Source organism: Macaca thibetana, chromosome 9 (genome assembly GCF_024542745.1).
Source record: "Macaca thibetana thibetana isolate TM-01 chromosome 9, ASM2454274v1, whole genome shotgun sequence".
NCBI lineage: Eukaryota > Metazoa > Chordata > Mammalia > Primates > Cercopithecidae > Macaca > Macaca thibetana.
In genome coordinates this window covers 87,058,683-87,078,149 of record NC_065586.1, presented here as the reverse complement: position 1 = coordinate 87,078,149, position 19,467 = coordinate 87,058,683, and the positions used below count along the sequence as shown (strand labels likewise).

Below are 19,467 nucleotides of genomic sequence, written 5' to 3'. Positions count from 1 at the left end.
CCGCCTCGGCATCCCAAAGTGCTGGGATTACAAATGTGAGCCACCGTGCCCGGTGGTTATTAAGAAAGTTTCATTGACACTTTTGCTTGCCTCAAGTCATTGCCTCCTCCCTACCCCCAGCCTCTGATTTTCACAGCCCAGTCACAATTTACATTTGCTTTCCCCGTTTCCTTCCCAAGACAGCATCCTTCAGGTAACTAGCTGACTTATCCCCAGTAACCACCACTGCCCAACTGATTCTGTTCCTTGAAGGCTATTGACAATGGTCTCACTGACAAATCTCATGCCCTTTTCCCAGTCTTCAACTCAGCCCATCCTCTACCCTATCAGTCTCCTCTGAAATTTCCTTCCTCGTCTTTCTTTGCCCTATCTTGTCCTCATCCTCCTCCTGCTTCTTTCTTCTCAGCATCCTGTCTACCTCTTCCTGTCTACCTCAAGCCCATGAATACTGGCGTTTACAAGGCTCTATCCTAGCCTTCCATTCTGCTCACCACACTCTGAACTGTTCTGACAGGTTCACCATCACCTCCATAAGGATGCCCCAAATCTTTCTCTATTTTTAATGGCTCTCATCCATCTGGATGGTCCATAGGCACATACAAGTTAACAAATCCAAATCCAAACCAATAATCACCTCCATTAATTAGACAAATATTTATTGATTGCACACTACTTGCAGGTGCTTAACTAGTGTCCCTTCCTATTTCAATCCTTGCCAACATCAACTTAAGTGACTCAGCTTCTGTCTTTGATTTCTTCCTCAATTCCTACATCCAACTGCCAACAAGTTCTGTTTCATTTACTTCTACAGTATCTTGCCCAACTCATCTGCCTCTAACTTAGGTTCTAATTTAGGTTCTCATCACTTCTCTTCTGGAGAATATTTCAACAGCTACTTAAATGGACTACCTGTGGCTCCTGCAATGAAGATTAATCTCTTAAAGCATAGTCTTGATCACATCATTCCCCCATTTAAAATATTTCTGATACTTATCTACTGCCTACTAAACAGTCTCCTTAGCCTGGCATTCAAGATGCTTCACAATATAGTCCTAATTTCCCCTCCCCATGCAGCATTCTCTCCCATTATACTGCCTCTAGGCTCCTCAACCTCCAGTTTAACCACATTCTTCTCCAACCCTGGATATGCTCATATATTCTTACCTTCAAGTCTTAGCACAGATTGGTCTCTACATCTCTGCCGGTTGAAGTCATCTCAATTTTTTAAGGCCTTGTTCAAAATTCCCTAATTAAGTCTTACCCATTTTTTTTTTTTTTCTGGCTAGAAAGTCTTTTCCTCCTCTGAATTCACAAAGTATTTTCTCTATGCCTCTCTAACAGTTCTCCCATGTAAAACAGCCTTTAGTTATCTGTCTTATGTGTGCTACATGACTCTTAAGCCTCTTAAAGAAAGAGTATCTATGTCTAATTAACCAGTATACTCCTTATATTGCTTTATATATAAAATAAGCTGGATGAGAGGTTGAAATATTCAAATTAACTTCATATCCATCATATAGCATATAAAATAATGAAAATGTACTTATTATAAAAGTTAATTTAGACAAATTTTTAAGAAGGTCTAGAAACTAATTATTTTTGTAGTTCTTGTTGGATCAAGAATATATGAATTACCTTAAACTAAAATTGCAGAACTGTATATTTCTTTATTGGTTCCTGAAACCACAGAGCTGGACAAGATCTTAGAGATCAGTAATTCCTCTCCCCTATCCTGACCACCAATTCTCTGATTGAAAAAACTGAAACTTCTGAGGGATTAAGCTGCCCCCTTGGTCACACAAGTCTGTAGTCATAACTATAGCAGTTACTATTTATTAAGAGCCTTTTATACACCACACATATTATAAATATACATTATCTCAGTCTCACATAATCCTTCAAGGTAGACGGCATTATCCCCACTTTAGAGATAACAGAATGCTCCAAAAAGTTAAGTAACTTGCTGTGGAAAGCTCTGCTTATTAGGGGCAGAGCTGTGTTTTAGCCCCAAACCTGACTGGCTGCGACAGAGGCAAGACCTATCAGATGTCCCGACTCTTGTCTCCTACTGTTCCTCCAGTAATTATACCAAGTAAGCGAACACGCACACTTACAAGTTTTAAGCTTTAAAAAAAACTGGAGGCATAAAGATTAAACAGTTTCATTACTGTAAAAGTTCTAAGGTTAATTCTAAGGTTATTTACTGCCAACATCTAATCCTCTTGTCAGAAAACTTCTTCAATGTGGAAAGGAGATATGTTTTCCTGCTTTTTCACTTCCTAAATATATTTTCAACTTAAAACCCATTTATCCAACTGCTTTCAATAAGCATTTGTTGAGCCCCTAGATGTTCCAGGCACATGGGAAGATACAAAGGTGAATAAGACATTATTTTTTCCTGAGAGTTCAGAAGCAAAAGGCAGACAATCAACTAACGATAGAAACCAGTCTTCTCCACCTACAGCAGCTCTGGCTAATTCAGGAACTTCCAACCACTTAAGCTCTTTATGGTACCCTGTACCTTAGGCAAGCCATCTCACCATGCCTTAGTTTCTTTAGTAAAGGGATTGATTAAAAAGGAATGAACTGCGCCAAGTAATCTCAAGGTCTCCTTTAGCTTTAAAATTCTATCGTCTCTGAGCTTACTCTTGAGATTATGCTTCTGCAAGTGATCCCAGCTACTATTATGGAAAGTGAACTGCTAGAAGCCCATTCTTCTTCAGCAGTAACTTCAGAAGTATCAAGTTCTGAAAATATTGCTACAAGACTGGGACTAATTAACATGCCTCCAAAGTTTATTTATAATATAAATTTTATCAAAGTTTATCCTCTAAAGGGATATTAAACATGACATTCAAATCCTTCTTACATTATATCACTGACTTATTATAGCTGTAATTCTTTAGAATCCATTTAAGATGTTTAAAATACAATTTTAAATAACTCCTTTTATCTACTCTTCTGTGGCATTACCGACATGAACAACAACAAATCAGAGTTAAGGCCTCTGCAGCATAAATCCTGTTTTCATTTGATTAAATTAATACTTCATATTGGATCACTTGAGCCTGGGAGGTTGAGGCTATGATTGTGCCACTGCACTCCAGCTTGGGCAACAGAGTGAGATTCTGTCTCAAACAAAAAACCTTCATATTAAGTGGTATCTATTATTAACCTTCCCAAACTGCAGCTAAACTTCAGGCTGTTTTCCAGGCAATGGGGAGGGAAGATATGGAAATATTAGTATTCCAAATGAGTGGAAACATAGGACTGTGGGATTTGACTTTGCTGATTCCATTTCAATATCCTGCACTTTTTCTTCAAGTAGCACAGACAATATTTTTAATCATCCAGAAGTTACATAGTAACATACTTTCTCTTGACAGGGCTCCACATGCTTTATCTTTCTTCTTACTAAGTGTCTTAGGATATGATGCTTAAACCCTTCTTGCTCTGTAGGTTAACATCACAGAGGAAAAAATCAATCAAAAGAAAACCAGGAGGAAAAAAGAAGAAAATTAGAACTGCACCAATTTGGTGACTTTCCCCCCCGCCCCCCCCCAAAAAAAAAGGGGAAAAAAAGCACTGAATGTCAACTGTCAAAAACAGTCCTACCAAGAAACCTGGAAAAGAGTTTATTCATTCACGAGTCAACAGATATTAAGTGTTTCATGTATGCCAGGCACTGTTCTAGGTGCTAGGGTTTAGCAGTGAAGCTCCCCTGCCGCAGTGGAGCTTACATTCCAATAAGAAGAGATCAGACTTAAAGAACTCCTAAACAAAGTAAGATCAGATAGCGATTTAGCGCTGTGAAGAAAATAAAACAGTACTATGGGTGGCTCCTTGCGGGGAGGGGACAGGAGATAATGAAGGCGATCAAGAGGCCCTAGCTGACTAGACGCCGTTTGAGGTGAGTCTTAAATGATGAGAAAACTTTATTCAGTCTTATTAATGTGAGGTGGGAATGAGTCAAGTTAATCTTCGTGAGTGATCACAGTGGGAAAAATTCTGTATCCATTAATGGCAAACGAGGTTCCTTTTAGGATCTGGTTTTTAAAAACCCTCAAAAAACTAGTCTTAAGGAGTCACATTTTTCTTTTAAGATCCACTTTTTAAATTTTTCTAATTACTTTAGAGCTATTTAGGTAGACGCAGTTACTAGGAGGATTCCTTCAGAGTCTGATACCTCCCTCACTTGACACCAAATACTGAATGAGACAGGACTCAGCACTGCAGCGAACCAGCGCTCCTCGACCGATTAATGTAGCCAGGTGGAATTTTGTAACTCTTTCAAGAACGCGAAACAAGCTTTGGGGATTGTGCGGAGCCTGACCCCCCAAAAGTTAGTGTGGAAGGGGGGACCCCGCTGCCCTTTTGCACTAAGTCTCCCCCACTCCTCCGGGCGTCCCTGAACCCCCCCCCGAAGTTATTGTAGACGGGGGGGACCCCGCTGTCCTTTTGCACTAAGTCTCCCCCACCCCTCCGGACGTCATCACTGCAGAGGGGCCGCTCTCCCTGGGTCAGAGGCACACAGCGAGTACGCGCGCGTGTGTGTACCCCGCATGAATCATCGGGGCCCGGTCCGCGGGGCGATGATTCATTCACCGCCCTGGAGCTCACGGCCACACGTTCCGGGTGTACTATGACGGCCGCACACGCAGCTTCCTTAATATTAAACAAATGTTTCAAAGTACAAACGCCTGGAATCAGAAACGTGTAGACCCAGGAGAGGTGGCGGCGAAAAAATAGCACGTTTCGGCCGCTGCTCGAGTGTTGGCGGGGAGGGAAGGGGAGCACCGGGCACGACCGTCAGTGCCCCCCAACCCCACCACCCCGGCACGCGCGCGGGCAGCGCCCGCAGGGGGCGCGGAGGGCGTACAGGTGGGTGCCGCCGGGTCCTGCCTCCTGTCCCTCCCTGCCACTCGCGGAAGGCCACCGCGCCCTCCCCAACGCGCCTCTCGATCGCCCCTTTCCTCTCCGTGACATCTTATATAATAACCTGAGCTAATCAAAACGGAAGCGACGCGCGCAGCCGGGAGCAGATGCTCGCGCCCCGAGCCAGCGGCCCCCAAACTAGGTGCCCGGGCGCGCGGCTGCCGGCGGGGGAAGGGCCCGAGCGCCGACTCAGGTCGTCCCTCCTCGGCGGAGGCGCCGCTGCAACCGGTCCCCGTCAGGAAGCCGCGAGCGTCACAAACTGCGTCAGCTTCTTCAAACACATTTCATGGTCTCCCTCCAGCCAGGGAGCTGCTGCTCCCGCGGCGGGGCCGCGGCCAGGACTGGAAGGCGCCCCTCTGGGGAAGAGAAAGTTCCTCGGGGCCCTCCCCTTGCCCGCCCGGCGCCCGGCCCCGCCGCGCCTCCAGCCCCTCTCCGCGCGTCGCCAGCCCGGCCGCGCCGCCCACCGGCCCGCACCGAGGTCAGGTTAGGCAACTTGTGACCTCGGGGCGCCAGGCGGCCCCCTCCCGCCCTCCGGGCTCGCCCGGTTCCCGGGGCCTCCCCCCGGCCCCGCGGAAAACAGCCACGCCAGAAACTTCCCTGGGCCGCGTCGGGCGGGGAAGTCGCCTGGGTCCCCGCGCATCGCCCTTACCTTGCTCTCGAGAGGCCACGATCCGGGCGGGCCGCGCGGGGCGCGTGGTGCGCGAGCGCGCGCGCGTGGGGCGGTAGGTGAGGGAGCCCGCGCCGGCGGGGGCGGGGCGGGGCAGCGGGGGTGCGAGCGGCGCGGGGCGGGGGCTGGGCCGGCCCGGCGGGCGGGCGCGAGGAGAGCAGAGCCCGCGGCGGCGGCGGCGCTGGCGGCGGCGGGCGCGGGGCGAGCGCGCCGAGGGGGCGGAGGAGTTACCGTGGGTTTGTTTACGCATTGCTGCCCGGCTCGGGGCACAGCCTGCACTCCCTGATTGGACACAAACTGGGGCACAGCCTCTCGCAGCCGCCCGCCAGGCCTCCTAGAGCCGCCGCCGCGCAGCTCCCGGAGCGCCCTGCCGGGCACGGCCCACGGCAGAGCCCAGGCCTGGAGGGGACGAGCCGCAGTGGCTGCCCCGGGCGGGCGTGGAGCCAAGCGTTCGATCGGGGCTCGCAGTCGCCCACCTGTAGTGGCCCGACCTTGGCAAGGAGAAATTCGAAACTTCTCAGGCTGGAGACTTCTAACTGTACAGCCGCTGAGGGGGCACCTTCTCCCCCCACAGACGGAGTAAGAGTGCCCTTGAACAGATGGAAGGCAGCTGAACGTCAGTATGCCTCCCTGGCGATGGTCAAGTCCAGGCTTCCCGTATAAGCTGCCCTCCACCCCAGAGCTCGCAGTTTCTTTTCCTGCCTCCAGCTTCTTTGCTTCTAATCACAAAGTCCCCCCACCCCCTCTGCCACCCCACCAGAAGTGACCTTGCCGCCCTGATGCTGAAGATCCTCCAATGACTCACCATGGCCTCAAGCCTTGATGCCTCATTCTCAGAGTCCTCAGTAGCTGGGCCTCCATTTTTCAGTCTCCTCTCCACTTCGCTACCCTCACCCCAAAGCCTCCGTTTACAGACAACACCTGAAATGTGTCTGCCCTTTGACACTTGATTTTGATCCTGCTCTGTTCTCTGCCAGAAAACCCCTTAGCTGCCTCCACGTGTCAAATTTTCTTGGACACAGCTCTTGTAGCCATCTCCTTCCATCTCTGTGCAGTCTTCCTGCTCCCCCAGGCAGAATCCCCCCTTGTGGCTGGCATCATTCTGACTTGGGGGTCAATTGTGTGCCTGTGCTGTATCCTCTCTGATCTGTGAATTCCTTGAAGAAGAGTCTGCTTTTAACAGAGCTCTGGGGATGGGAGACATGAAAGCTGTAAGACTAGTATTGCCTCCGAATGTCTGTAGCTCTGGTGGGATTGGAAAAGTTCAGGAGTCTTTATCAAGAGGGTCCACAAACCTCATCTTGCAAAAAGCAAACACTTCCAAAAACTGAGCATGCCTTCCATTTTTCCTGCATCTCTGTATCTCCTCCCCACCACACCTAGCTATGTGCCCTCCGTACTCATAATGGGCACTTAAGTAACCCTTGAGGAATAAAATTGAATTCTACAGAGATGTTCCTTAAGCCAAGGCTGGCGGTGATCAAAGAGAATAGAGTAAATAATGAAAAAATAGACATGAACCCAGTCATTTTACAGCTAATTCCTAGGCTAAAAGCCCTCCAGCCCTGTTAGGTAGTGTGGATTTGTCACTGTCTGATCAAACACTGAAGTAGACCCTGACCCTTCTTGACTCCTGGGACTGCTAGATTTTTTTCTCCGATGCACTGCTTGCAGTCCCATTAGGAAAAGTGTCTTTGAACTCCGCAAGTGAATCCAAGCGAAAGTGAAGTTTTCTTTCCCAAGTGATTCCATAGCAATAATTTAATGCAGCAAATTAGTTACAAGTGTTGAAAGAACTGGAAATTCAACTAGGGTAAGGTGAGGCAATCCTGAGAGTAGCCATTGCTGGACGTGCCTTCTCCCCTGAGAAGTTTCCGTCAGGAAGGGGCAAAGAGAGGAGACAGCCAGAACCCTGAAGGGCTTGTCCAATAGGAGTTGGAGCCACAAAGGAACTGCAACTACTGCGGAAGACATCTTCCAAAGTAGGAGATGGGAGTACCCCTGGCTTCTCCCTTCCTCCCACCCTCCAGGGCCACCCAGTGGTAGAAAGCAGGAGAAGCCAGTGGACAAGATGACAGAGGGCAGGGGTCAGAATCCCTACAGAATATGTGAGAGCAGCAAAAGGAGGATCGGAGAGCCCCGCGGCAAATGACTGGCACCTGGGCTTGGGTGCTGCTGCACTTGGTTACCTGTTCCTTTAGGCCGCATTCCGCAGTGCGGCACTGTCTCTTCCTGAGTCCTAGAATTCTCCCCTTCTTACTTGTCCCTCTGTGCCCTTCTGCTTCCATTACCCTTCTATCCTCTTCTTCGCCGTCACTCCCTTACATTTCTTTTTTCTCTCTCGTCTTGTGTACTCTGGCTCTCGTTTTTCTTTTGTGTTCCCATGTATCTCCTCCTGACTTCTTTTTTCCCCCAGAGTCTCTTCTCCCCTCTTCTTGTCCTACTCCTCCCTGGGCAGGATGGCAACTTTCTTCAGCATGAAGGAGGTGACCAGGTTCCTATGGAAGGAAGAGATTAGGAACTATCATGTTGCTGCCCTTCCAGAGAGTGTACTAGATATTTTACACGCGTTATCTCATTTAATCTTCATCTCCTACTAGCTGGGCAACATTTAATATAATCTGGTGGCTTTGCTATTGCCTGTCACAAGGAAGGCTTTGTGCTGGTCACCAACAACACTGCTGACAGTTCTCTTACCTTTCATGGTTCCCGGCACCCTTTCTTCTTCTTATCCTACATCTTTTCCTTTCATTTGCACAGATACTTCACCCCAATCCCAACCCCCAGCAGTCTAATACATCCCCACTTTAAATCTCCAAAGACTGAGAATAGCTATTTAGAGGAGGTGGCATTTCAGCTGTTACTTGAAGGATGGATAGATTTTCAATAGATGGAAATGGAGGAAGGGTATTCTTGGTGGACAGTAAATTATATGGTTTACCTTGATTGAAACAAGGGATAACTGGGAAATGAAGCCATATTTCAGAAACTTGTCTTCAGCTTTCAGTTCTCTGAGACTGTTCAGAAACACAGATTAACCATGAGCATATTAAATATAGGTATGGTTTATATAATTAGAATCATAGTGTTTAAAGCCAGAAAGAATTTTCAGCATTGTCTGGTGCAACATGTCCAGTTTTAAGTGAGGGAACTGAAGGCTAAAAGACTTAATACCTGGAATATCATAATGATTAAACATGGCCATTAGAGTTTGACTACCTGTATTCAAATCCCTACTTTAACAAATTTTAGTTTATCTGAACTTGAATTATCTGTAGTTAAGTTTCCTCATCTATAAAATAGAGAAAAATGATAGAATCTACTTACGTGGGTTGTCATGAGAATGAAATACCATCATATGTAAAACACTCTTGCCCAGTTTGGACTGCCATAACAAACTACCATAAACTGGGTGGCTTAAACAACAAACATTCATTTCTCATGGTTCTCGAGGCTGGAATTATGACATCAGAGTGCCAGTATGGTCAAGGGTTGGCTGAGGGCCGTTCTTCCTCCTCTGGAGTGCTGACTTCTCATGGTATCCTTACATAGTGAAAAGACACTGAGCCTCGGTGCTCTCTGGGGTTCCTTTTATGGGGGCAGTCATCCCATTAATGAGGACTCCACCCTCATGACTTAATTACTTCCCAAAGGCTCCACTTCCCAATACCATCACACTGGGGGGTAGGATTTCAACATATGAATTGGAGGGGAGACACGAACATTCAGTCAATTATAGACATGTTATAGGGTGCCTGGCATATAGACAGTACTCATTAAATATAGGCAAAAAATATTATGACTTCCTGTGGCTATCCAGCTAGTAAATACCAGAACTAGAACTGGTCCTCCAAGTTTTTGTGGCCCTAATTGTATGTTCCCTGCATTATTTGAAGCTATGTCTTATGATGCTTGTTTAACACCATCTGTGAAGATATGGTGCTCCTCTAGTCTGCTGTTTAAATAAGTGCTCAGTTATCTTTGTAGCTCCAATTTCTCTACATTTCCTGCTTCCTGCTTCTGCCAGCCCTGGCTGCCCCCACCAGTCCTCAGCAATCTTCGTATACTGTGAAGTTCCAGTGGAGGAAGGGAGCAGGAAAAATTATCAGCAAACCTGTATTTTATAGTCAACTGTTTAGGTTACAAGTTCTGATATAGTAAACTTTTACTAATTTAAATTTCAAAGGGCCAAAAAATATTGAATTAAAGATATTCAAATTATCTGTTATTCTTCAGCCTATAGGGTGTCAACTCTACCAGCTTAAATTTTAGTAGTTCCTTAGGGGGATTCACTGGGACCAAGAAAAAGCATTGTTTGGGGTATCTAATTCTTCAACAAAGTTGTGATGGAAGAGAACAAATTTCTTTGTCCCTCCTCTGTTTCTTTCTTAGACACTGGTCCCACTTTTCAAAACTCCTCCAGCCCCATGACCTTTATGTAGTCTACTCTCTTTGGACCGTAAGCATCTTGAGGCAATGAACCACAACTTACTTGCCATTTAATGTCTAGAACCTAGCTCAATATCTGGAGTATAATAGGCAGCCACATGTTGTTGAACTGACTGACTTGAGCAAAGCTGCACATACCAGAGGAATCCCTTCCTCCTCCCCCTTCAAATCTTTGTCTCCTCAGTTGACTGTAGCTAGTTGTCATCCTGCTACCCTAATGCACCGGAAAGCATGGTAACAGCTGAATGTGAAATAAATGTGCATTTTATATTATGAAGTACGTTTAAAGAGGTTTATTTTAATGGTGTAAAGCCAGGCAGTATTTTAAGAAGATCAGGAAGACATTTTTGGGGCAGCTGGACTTTCCCAACACCTTCACATCACACCACACAAACTGAAGCTTATCTCTCCTATAAATAAAGGCTACTTGACTTTCATTGTTACACATTTTACTTTAGATTTCTTAGGTTAATTGTCGACAGCCTGTATTCTACATATGGGTGTATTAATTATCCTGCCTAACTCATTTCTTAAAAGGCGCCATTTGTCTTAATCTTAAAAAGTAAGTAATTGTCCCACTTCTCTCTTACTTCAAGGCAGACTAATGACCCAATACCTTGATCACTCACTGCCTCTCGAATTCCTGAAATCTGCTTTCTACTTCCTCTAATTCATTTACATGCTTCCTCTAGGAAGTTGGAAGGAATCCAAAGGATGAATTCTAGATCTACTTCTCATTTTATGAAAGAGGAAACTGAGGAACAGAAATGCTAGTGGCAGAATCTCCAGTTCCCATAGCACTCTTCCCATGCACTATCCTCTTATCATGTGTCCTTAAAACACAGCTAAAAGTGAACTTTCCGTTGTCAGCTCCCCTCCTGACTTCCCTGTTTATGCCAATCACCACCATCCACTGGGCTTTTTAGGATTAAAATGGGTGATCTTTGATGACTTCTCCTCTTTAGGCTTCTACTTCCACTTAGGGATGTCTCTCTTGCTCGTCTGTTTTGTCTGAATTGCCCCATGGTTCAGGGTATTTTCTCTTTACAACTGTTATTACAATAGGTTGCTAATGTCTCCAAATTCTTCCTCTTGTAGAGTGAACCTAGCAGAAGAACCAACTTAATATTAAGTCAAAAATTTTATAGTTGTAGTAAAATGGTGCCATTTTGCTGTATAAAATCAAATTCAACTTGCAGACTACCAATAAAATATGAGTTTATATTATCAAGCCTTTCTGGTTCTCAAATATATGGTAATAACTAGCTATGTGATCTTGGGCACATTTAAATTCTATGAACTGCAATGTCCTCAGTCTGTTAACTGATGATATTGTTAGTATATGTACCTAAGTCTAAAGGTTGTTTGAAAATTAAATGGGATAACAAATGTAAAGTACTTAATAGTAACAGTTGCAATAACTATTTGTTGAGGTCTTACTATTGGCCAGACATTAGTCTAAGCTGTTTAAATGAATTATGTCACATCAACCCTATAACATGTATACCATTATTGTTTCTAGATGAGAAAACTGAGGCCCAGAGAAGTTTAAAAACTTGCTTAAGGTCAACTAGCTAAGAAGTGGCTAAACCAGAATTCAAAACTGGGCAGTCATACCTGGACAAACCTGTCCACCAGTCTATGACTTGGAAATAACTTAGTATATAGTAGTTAATTTGTTATTTATTATCATTATTACCACTTTAAAGAGAGGAGTAAACCATTTTTCTGCTTTCCTTCAAGATATGTTTCTGAAGTTGAGCCTTAGCATCATTTTTGGAAGAGATGGATAATTCTTGATAATTAAATGTGCTGGGTACCACTTGTTTCTGCTTCCCAAAGAAAGGCAGGAAGGATGGTTAGGGGTTCTTGCACTGCTTGGACCTTGTAATCATCCTGGTCCCCCCCATCTCCACTTTGCCTTTCATAATATCCTTAATATTATAAAATGGGAATGACACAGGCAATCTCTGACTCAGGCATAGTTCATAGTGACAGGCCAAAGATTTATTCTCTGATTGCCCCTTATAGTTCCTTTAGGGCTTTCTCGTGGATAGAACCAGAAAATTCTCTGTGTGTTGCTCTGCTTGTTCTACCTCAGACATTTCTGCCTCAGAAGACAATTTAAGAAAGGGAATCTCCCCAGTGGCTTCCCAGCAAATAATTCTTTTGGTTTCTACTATAGTTATTTTATTTCTTGCCCTTAGGGTATCTTTTGCACCACAATCATCAGATGGTCTTATCTAACCATCTTCTGCCTGCTGATGATGCTCAAAATAGAATAAAATGCCTTATTACTGGTTTTAAAGTTCCTTTCCATGTGCCCATGAATTATTATATTTCTGCCTTGTATGTGGCACACCATACCCTCCCTGTTCCTTTCCTCTCCTCAATGGTATGTTTTTCCCTGAGCATCTAGCTGTTTATATTTGAACATCTAGTTTTTTGGATTCATAGGAACAATTGACCTTGCCCTTCTAAAATGAAATTTTCATAGATCCTAGAATCATAAAATGCCAACTCTGGAAGGACTTTTATAGATAACCGAGGCCAACAGATTCGTCTTCTAGTGAGGAACTAAGACCCAGAGAAGCCAAGGGTCAGGTGCAAGCTATAAAGCCTATGATGGAGGAAGCCAGAACCAGACCCAAGACATCTGCTCCATTTGTTTCTTATGAGCTGGAGTAGGAGACCTGGAAATAATGAGGAATTCACAAGTGTCTTTCCCCCAAATGTTTTAAGTTTTTGTATCAGTGGTTTTCTTAATACATTTTCAGGAGACCTAGAGGAATAGAATTCCATGATTTAAAAAATTGAGGCATAGAGAGACAAGAATTATAGAGCTGGGACTGTGTCCCTTAAGGATCATCTTTCTTTCCCAGTGGTACTTTGTAGAGTGCCTTGCCCACAGCCAACCCTCAACAATGTTTATGACAATGATGGTTAAGGATGACTATATCTCATATTTCTCTGTTCTCAGTCCTTTTCTACCATTTTGTTCTCCATAGCCCCAGCTATTTCTGTGTTTCAAGCCTTCTAGAAACCTGCCTCATCTTGTTTGGAGTTTAATGAGGGCATTGGGTATGTATTCTGTAGCTGCCTTCCATAGTTATGATGATGGTAATAACTTCAAATGATTAGGGATCTACCCTCAATCAGACATATACATTTTGAAAGCTTTCTAAACTTGAAGAAGTATGTTCCTAATATGTTACCATTTATTGCAAAAAAGAAACATTCTCTGGTTAGAATGTTTCTAACCAGATAATGGAAATACTGGATGAAACAAAATTAAATAGTTTAATGTTGATTTGTGTTTATAGGAATTTTCAGGATCTTTAGAACACTATGTGAATCCTGAATTTCTAAGGGGGCAGGGTGATAAAATATGTAGAATTCCCCAAACATATTTGACCAGAAAATCATTTACTCATTGAACATCTTTCTAATGGGACTGTTTCAAATGATCAGATACCTTTCCCTAGGGCTTGTTTCCTTCTGAGTAATGACTAAGACGGCACCTCTTCTCATTATTTATCATTTCAGGACAGATGCTGTTATTTCTCAGCCCAAATTTCTGTTATTTCTTATCCTGATTTTCTCTAATCATAAGCTGTTTAACTCTGACCTCATATGTGAGCTGCTCAGTTCCCATAATCATCTCAGCTGTCCTGTTCTAATCTACAGTTTTCAAGCTGCAGAATCAAAAAAAGTTAATGATAATTACAGTGATGACAACTAATATTTATTGAGTTTGTGCTGTGGACCAGACATTGAGCTAACACGTGTTATAACATCCTACTTAATTGTCACCACAGCCCTATGAGGCAGTTATTAATATTTTCATTTTATACATGAGGAACCTGAAGAGAGCTTATGTAACTTCCCCCAAGAAAGTGGCACGCGGAGGAATTGGAGCTGGGTTTTTAACCTGTGTTCAACTTTTACCTCATACCTGGCATTGCCCTTTCGGTGCTAGTTCTCTCTCTCTCTTTCTGTCTGTCTGTCTGTCTCTCTCTCTCTCTCTCTCTCTCTCTCTCTCCATATATATATATGGGTGTATTAATTATCCTGCCTAACTCATTTCTTAAAAGGCACCATTTGTCTTAATCTTAAATATATATCATATATATCATATATATATATATGTTTTTTGAGATGGAGTCTCGCTCAGTTGCCCAGGCTGGGGTGCAGTGGCATGATCTCAATTCACTGCAAGCTCTGCCTCCCAGGTTCACACCATTCTCCTGCCTCAGCCTCCCGAGTAGCTGGGACTACAGGCGCCCGCCGCTATGCCCCGCTAATTTTAGTTTTGTATTTTTAGTAAAGACGGGGTTTCACCGTGTTAGCCAGGATGGTCTCCATCTCCTGACCTCGTGATCTGCCCGTCTTGCCCTCCCAAAGTGCTGGGATTACAGGCATGAGTCACCGTGCCCAGCTATTTTTTTTTTAATTAAATAAAAATCTGCTGCCTCTCCAAGCAGAATCCTTTTGAAAGCAAAGGGCCCGTGGTTCAGCCTTCAGTTCACTCTTTTGTGCTTGGCACAGCACTTGGCATTCTGTAGCAAATACTCCTTTGGAAAGAGAGATTAAGCAACTTGCCAAAACCATTCAGGTAGTAAATGATAGACTCACATTTTGAACACATACCCTGCTCATCACACCCTCTCATGGAGTTCTCATCAGCACCACGCTCAGTGCACCAGGTGAGTCCCCCTTCTTTTTTGAGGTCACCCCCACTCGGCTTCTGAACGTCCCAAACAGGGAATTTTGTCCACTCCTACCCCCACGTTCAGTCTGCCCTCTCCCTAATAGACAGCATCCTAAACCTGGTGAACTAAATTTACTGGTAAATGGCTAGTGGGCTAATGGCACTTTGGTGATTGTCCTTTGCTAATTTTATTGTTGTTAGGAAGTTGTTCTCAACCCCAGCACTTTCCATTTGGGAGCTTTTTCAGAGGCCAGAATCTCTCTATTTACAACCAAAACGCCAGGGTGGCAGCGAGAGGGCGCGGTCCAGTCGTGGTACGCCCCTGGCCACTCCGCGGCACCGTTACCCCCCCCCCCCCGCCTGAGCCACCGGCGCGCCCCGTTGTAGCCATTGGAGACACCACACGGTCTTTTAGGAAAGCGGGCCATTAGCCGGTGTTCAGGAGAGAAACGTGGCCACCTCCCCACGGGCGGGTGCTCATCTGCGGTGGAGACCTCGTCCCCCGCAGAGAGCGACCGAAATCCCCTTGGGCCGCTGGGTCTTGCATGGCTGGATGCCTGGATGCTGCCTGTCCAAGGCTTTAGCGACCGTGTCTCCCTTCATGACCTTGGCCTCTGTGACAGGCAGGCCCAGCAGCTGCCCCAACATCCCGGTCAGCTGGAGCCTGTTTTCCTGACATGGGTTTTCTCTAAACTTCATGTCAGATTGGAAGCGCACTGCTGAGAAGCCCCACGAGAAGGCCCGGACATCTCAGTACCCTGACTCCAAGGTGGAGCGAAGCCTGGTTCCCCATGAGAAAGTGAGCTGGCTAGCCGAGTGACGAGAGTAACGCCCCGAGAGTACACTGCCAGCTCTGTCTTGGACGGGCCCATGTGGGCAGACCCTCAAGTGGGTGAAAGGAACTTCTCTCCTAAGTTTAACAAAAAGGATGGGCATGTGGAGAGAAGGAGCCAACATGGCTTGTATGAGATTGAGAAAGGTAGACTTAGAACTCCTGCATGTCGGACAGGACTGGTTGGCCCAGGGCTTTTGGGGTGTTGAGGCCCCAATCATACTGCAGATCCCATCTTAACCAGATGGAAAAGGGATAGCAAGGGAAACTAAATTACCCACCCTATTTCTGGGAAAAATATCCTGCAATTTGTAGCCATCAAAAGGAAGGACTGTGGAGAATAGGCAATCCCAGGGTGGGTGGTAGATCCAGGAGAGAAAATGAGTGCTACATTGGAGAGAGAATTTGGCTAGGAAGCCATGAAGTCTTTATAGAAATCTAGGGAAGAAATGCAGGAGTTGGAGAGACAATTGCACAAATTCTTCAGCCAGGAACATTTTGTGGTCTATAAAGGCTATGTGGATGATTCTCGGAACACAGATAACTCCTGGATAGAGACAGAGGCTGTGAACTACCATGATGAAACCGGTGAAATAATGGACCATCTTCCTCTGGAAGCTGGCAATGATGCCAAGAAAGTGAAATGGGTGGACATTAATGATAAATTTGAGCTTTATGCCAGCCACTCCCAATTTATTCAACTTGTGTCTGAGAAACAAGGTGCCCACTGGAGTGAGGACATGTATCCTGATTGCCAGGGATAGTGGCTTGGAGTCTCGTGTGAGCCAAAGGCCTTCAAATGATCAAGAGTGGGGAAGAGGCAAACAGCACATAACTCCCACTAAATAGGACAGGGAGGGTCACCTCTTTGGTGATTAATTCCAAAACTGTGCTATATGAAGGCTTTGTATTAGGGAATAATATTAGACAAATATGGGGAAATGGGATCACAGAAGTTTTGGCTTTCCTGTTAGAAGAATATACTCACATGCTGTATATATTGTATACATGGTTTAAACTAACTTACACAACTACTGCTCTTTGGAGAATTGTAAGAAAAACAATGACATCTTCCTTAACAACCATAGCCTCTACTTTTCAGCCAGTTTGCATTTGTCAATTCTTCTTCCTCCTGATGTTTTAATGTGGCATAATCTAATGTATAATCTGACTTTTGAGTTAACATTTATTTTTTAAATTTAGCATTATGTGGTCTTGTTTTCCTTGCTTTTGAGTATGGGAGCTTTCTGGCTTTTCTTTCTTTTTTTTTTTTTTTAGAGCTTCAGTTTTATAGGAAAAGTTCAATCTCTATTTTTGTCCACAAGGATCAAGTGCTTATGAACCAGACCAAAAAAAAAAAAAAAAAATGCAGTGACAAAATGAGCTTAGATCCAGCCCTCTGGTTATCAGAACTCTTTCTGTCTGAACAGAATAAACTAAGCTGAAGATAATGGTTTCTTCTCATTTCAGAAGAAGACCCTACAAGTGCAGATTCTTGTCATGCAGATGGCTTTATTGGGACATGTATATAATCCAAGCCTAATGAAAATACAATAATTCACATCTACCTTTTCTCAATTAAAATAAAAACCCAATATGCAAACAGAGAAGATGCTTATAGTCAGCTTGCGAACACAGAGGCAGCCTCTCTGACAAGAATGTGGGGATTCCAATAGCAACAAATAGGTCAGAAACCTGTTTTATTCTTTCATTTCTCATCACCTAAAGCAAGCCAGTTAAATTTATTTGCAACATACGGAAAATTAACTCAAACCACTATAACGAGCCTTTTATGACTGAGGGAAAAATAAAGACAATTGCAGGAGTTGATAGCATCATAAGAGGATTGCTTCAATAATAATAGCTGACACATTCCGCTTACTATGTGCAAGCACCCTTTCACATGCTTTATGTATGGTGACTTATTGATTCCTAAAGATCACCCTATAAGGAAGGTACTCTTATGTTGCAGGTCAGACTCCCTGGGAAGCAGATTCCAAGAGGGAGATTAGATTACAAGATGTTTACTAGGGAGTGGTCTTGGGATCAACACCTGGGAAAAGAAGGAGAAAAAAGGAGGATTGAGCAAAGTGAGCAGCTGAGCTGGAATGCAGGCCCAATGGAAGCCTCAGCCAACTCCATCTAGAACTCTGGAGCTGGGAAGGCCCTTTTAGCTTCCCTGAATTGGAGTGATGGGGCCACGCCTTTATACCCTGTATTGATCAGTCATTGGATATGGCTGTGACCTCGAGGGAGAGAATTTCTTCAACCAAGACAATCCCAAAAAGGACTGACAGCTAAGGAACATCTTCTGGTAATATTCCCAGCCACTGAGAAGTGGAATCTGGGAGGAGGGTGTGTGGGGTGCATAGCAGGGTCTACCACATATTATTATCTCGGTTTACGGATGATGTAACTGAGGCACAGAAAGGTTACAGAACTTGAACAAAGTTATACAACCAGTAAGTGGTAGAGATAAGAGTAGAGCATAGATCACTGGGCTCCACAGTCCACACCCTTGACCGCAATACCATAGTCTTTCAATAATTACCCTCCTATTGTTCCTGTATACTGTTCCTTTAAAGAAAAAGAAAGAGAAGTTGTCATACCATTATATCTCTTTCTACATGCACATTTGAGCAGAGTTCCCTTTTCTAAACTTGAAGGATAGTTGCATGATTTTATTTTTCTTTTGACAAATGTTGTATTTATGTGGGTGATGACAGTTGTAAAAAGTTCACCTATGGATGCTCATCATTGTTCACGCCCAGGAACAAATTTAATACATCACTTTTACTTGTGCATTCTACAAGTGCTACTTTTTGGGATGGAGCCTTTTGTCCTATATATTAGTCTCCTCTCGATCACTTTTCCAGGTGAGATATACCTCTGTCTTTATTTAAATAATTTTAGCACCCAGTTTGCCTAACATTTTTTAATGTTCCCCAAACCTACTTCATTTTCTTCCCAAAATGGAAAGCTCCTAAAAAAATACATTTACATATATTCATTAATCATTGCAAAAACATTAAATAATGGTCTTTAAAAAGTCTCAAATTTAATATATCCAGAACAGAATTCTTGATTTTTCCCCCAGAAAACTGTTCCTCTATCACTCTTTCCTGGTAAGTGGCACCAAAATCCACCCAAATTGGACAAGAAAACAAGGAATTACCCTAGATTCCTTGCTTTCCCTGTACCAGAACATTCAGTCCATCTGTAAAATTTACTCAGCTCTACCTCCAACAAAATACATCCAGGGCCAGTTGCAACTCTGCCACTTCACTGATCATCCTAGTCAAGCCACCAACTCTCCTTCTCTAGACTTGTGCAATGGCCTCCCAACAGACCTCACTTCTGCTGCCCTCCTCCTCTTGCAGGTCGTTTCCCACAAAAAATGAAATGAAATTTTAAAAAATCCCAGTCACATCATGTCCCACCCTCTTAAAACCACCTGATCACTTCCTTTTGTACATAAAATGCAAACTCCTGACCCTAGCTACCTGTTCTGGATGATGCATACTGCTTCAGTCTTACTTGGAAAGCTAGTAACATTCCACTTTTGACTAGGCTGGCCTTCCTCTTCTTAACACACTTCATACTTGCTTCTGCCCCAGGACCTCTGCTTTGCTTTTAACCTGCCCAAAATGTCCTTTCCATACAGAGTCAGTTCCTTAGGTCACTCAGGTCTCATTCAATTAACAGCCCCTCAAAGAGAGATGTCCTCACCACTTCAGCTATAGTGACCCATACAGTCTGTTCCTACTGCCTTACCCTGATTTACTTTCTACACAGTATTTAACACTAGCTCAAATGATCTTGCATATATTCTGTTTACCTTATGAAGAAGAGAACCTTGCATAAGAGCAGGGA

General features: G+C 44.2%; 1 protein-coding gene and 1 pseudogene across 3 annotated transcripts in view; one reads left to right on the top strand and one right to left on the bottom strand.

The window, feature by feature from the left end:
* The window catches only part of PCGF5 (polycomb group ring finger 5), a 132,302-nt gene extending 125,815 nt beyond the window's left edge, over positions 1 to 6,487 (bottom strand). For 2 of the 3 annotated variants that reach the window (XM_050804882.1, XM_050804888.1), the window contains exon 1: positions 5,585 to 5,686. The gene's annotated coding sequence lies outside the window, so the exon portion shown is untranslated. Of the gene's footprint in view, positions 1 to 5,584; positions 5,687 to 6,407 lie in introns of those variants that run through there. The other variant, XM_050804885.1, reaches the window with a different exon arrangement.
* An 8,851-nt stretch (positions 6,488 to 15,338) lies between these two features.
* LOC126963022 (ADP-ribose pyrophosphatase, mitochondrial-like) lies at positions 15,339 to 16,444 on the top strand (annotated as a pseudogene).
* The last annotated feature ends 3,023 nt before the right edge of the window (positions 16,445 to 19,467 follow it).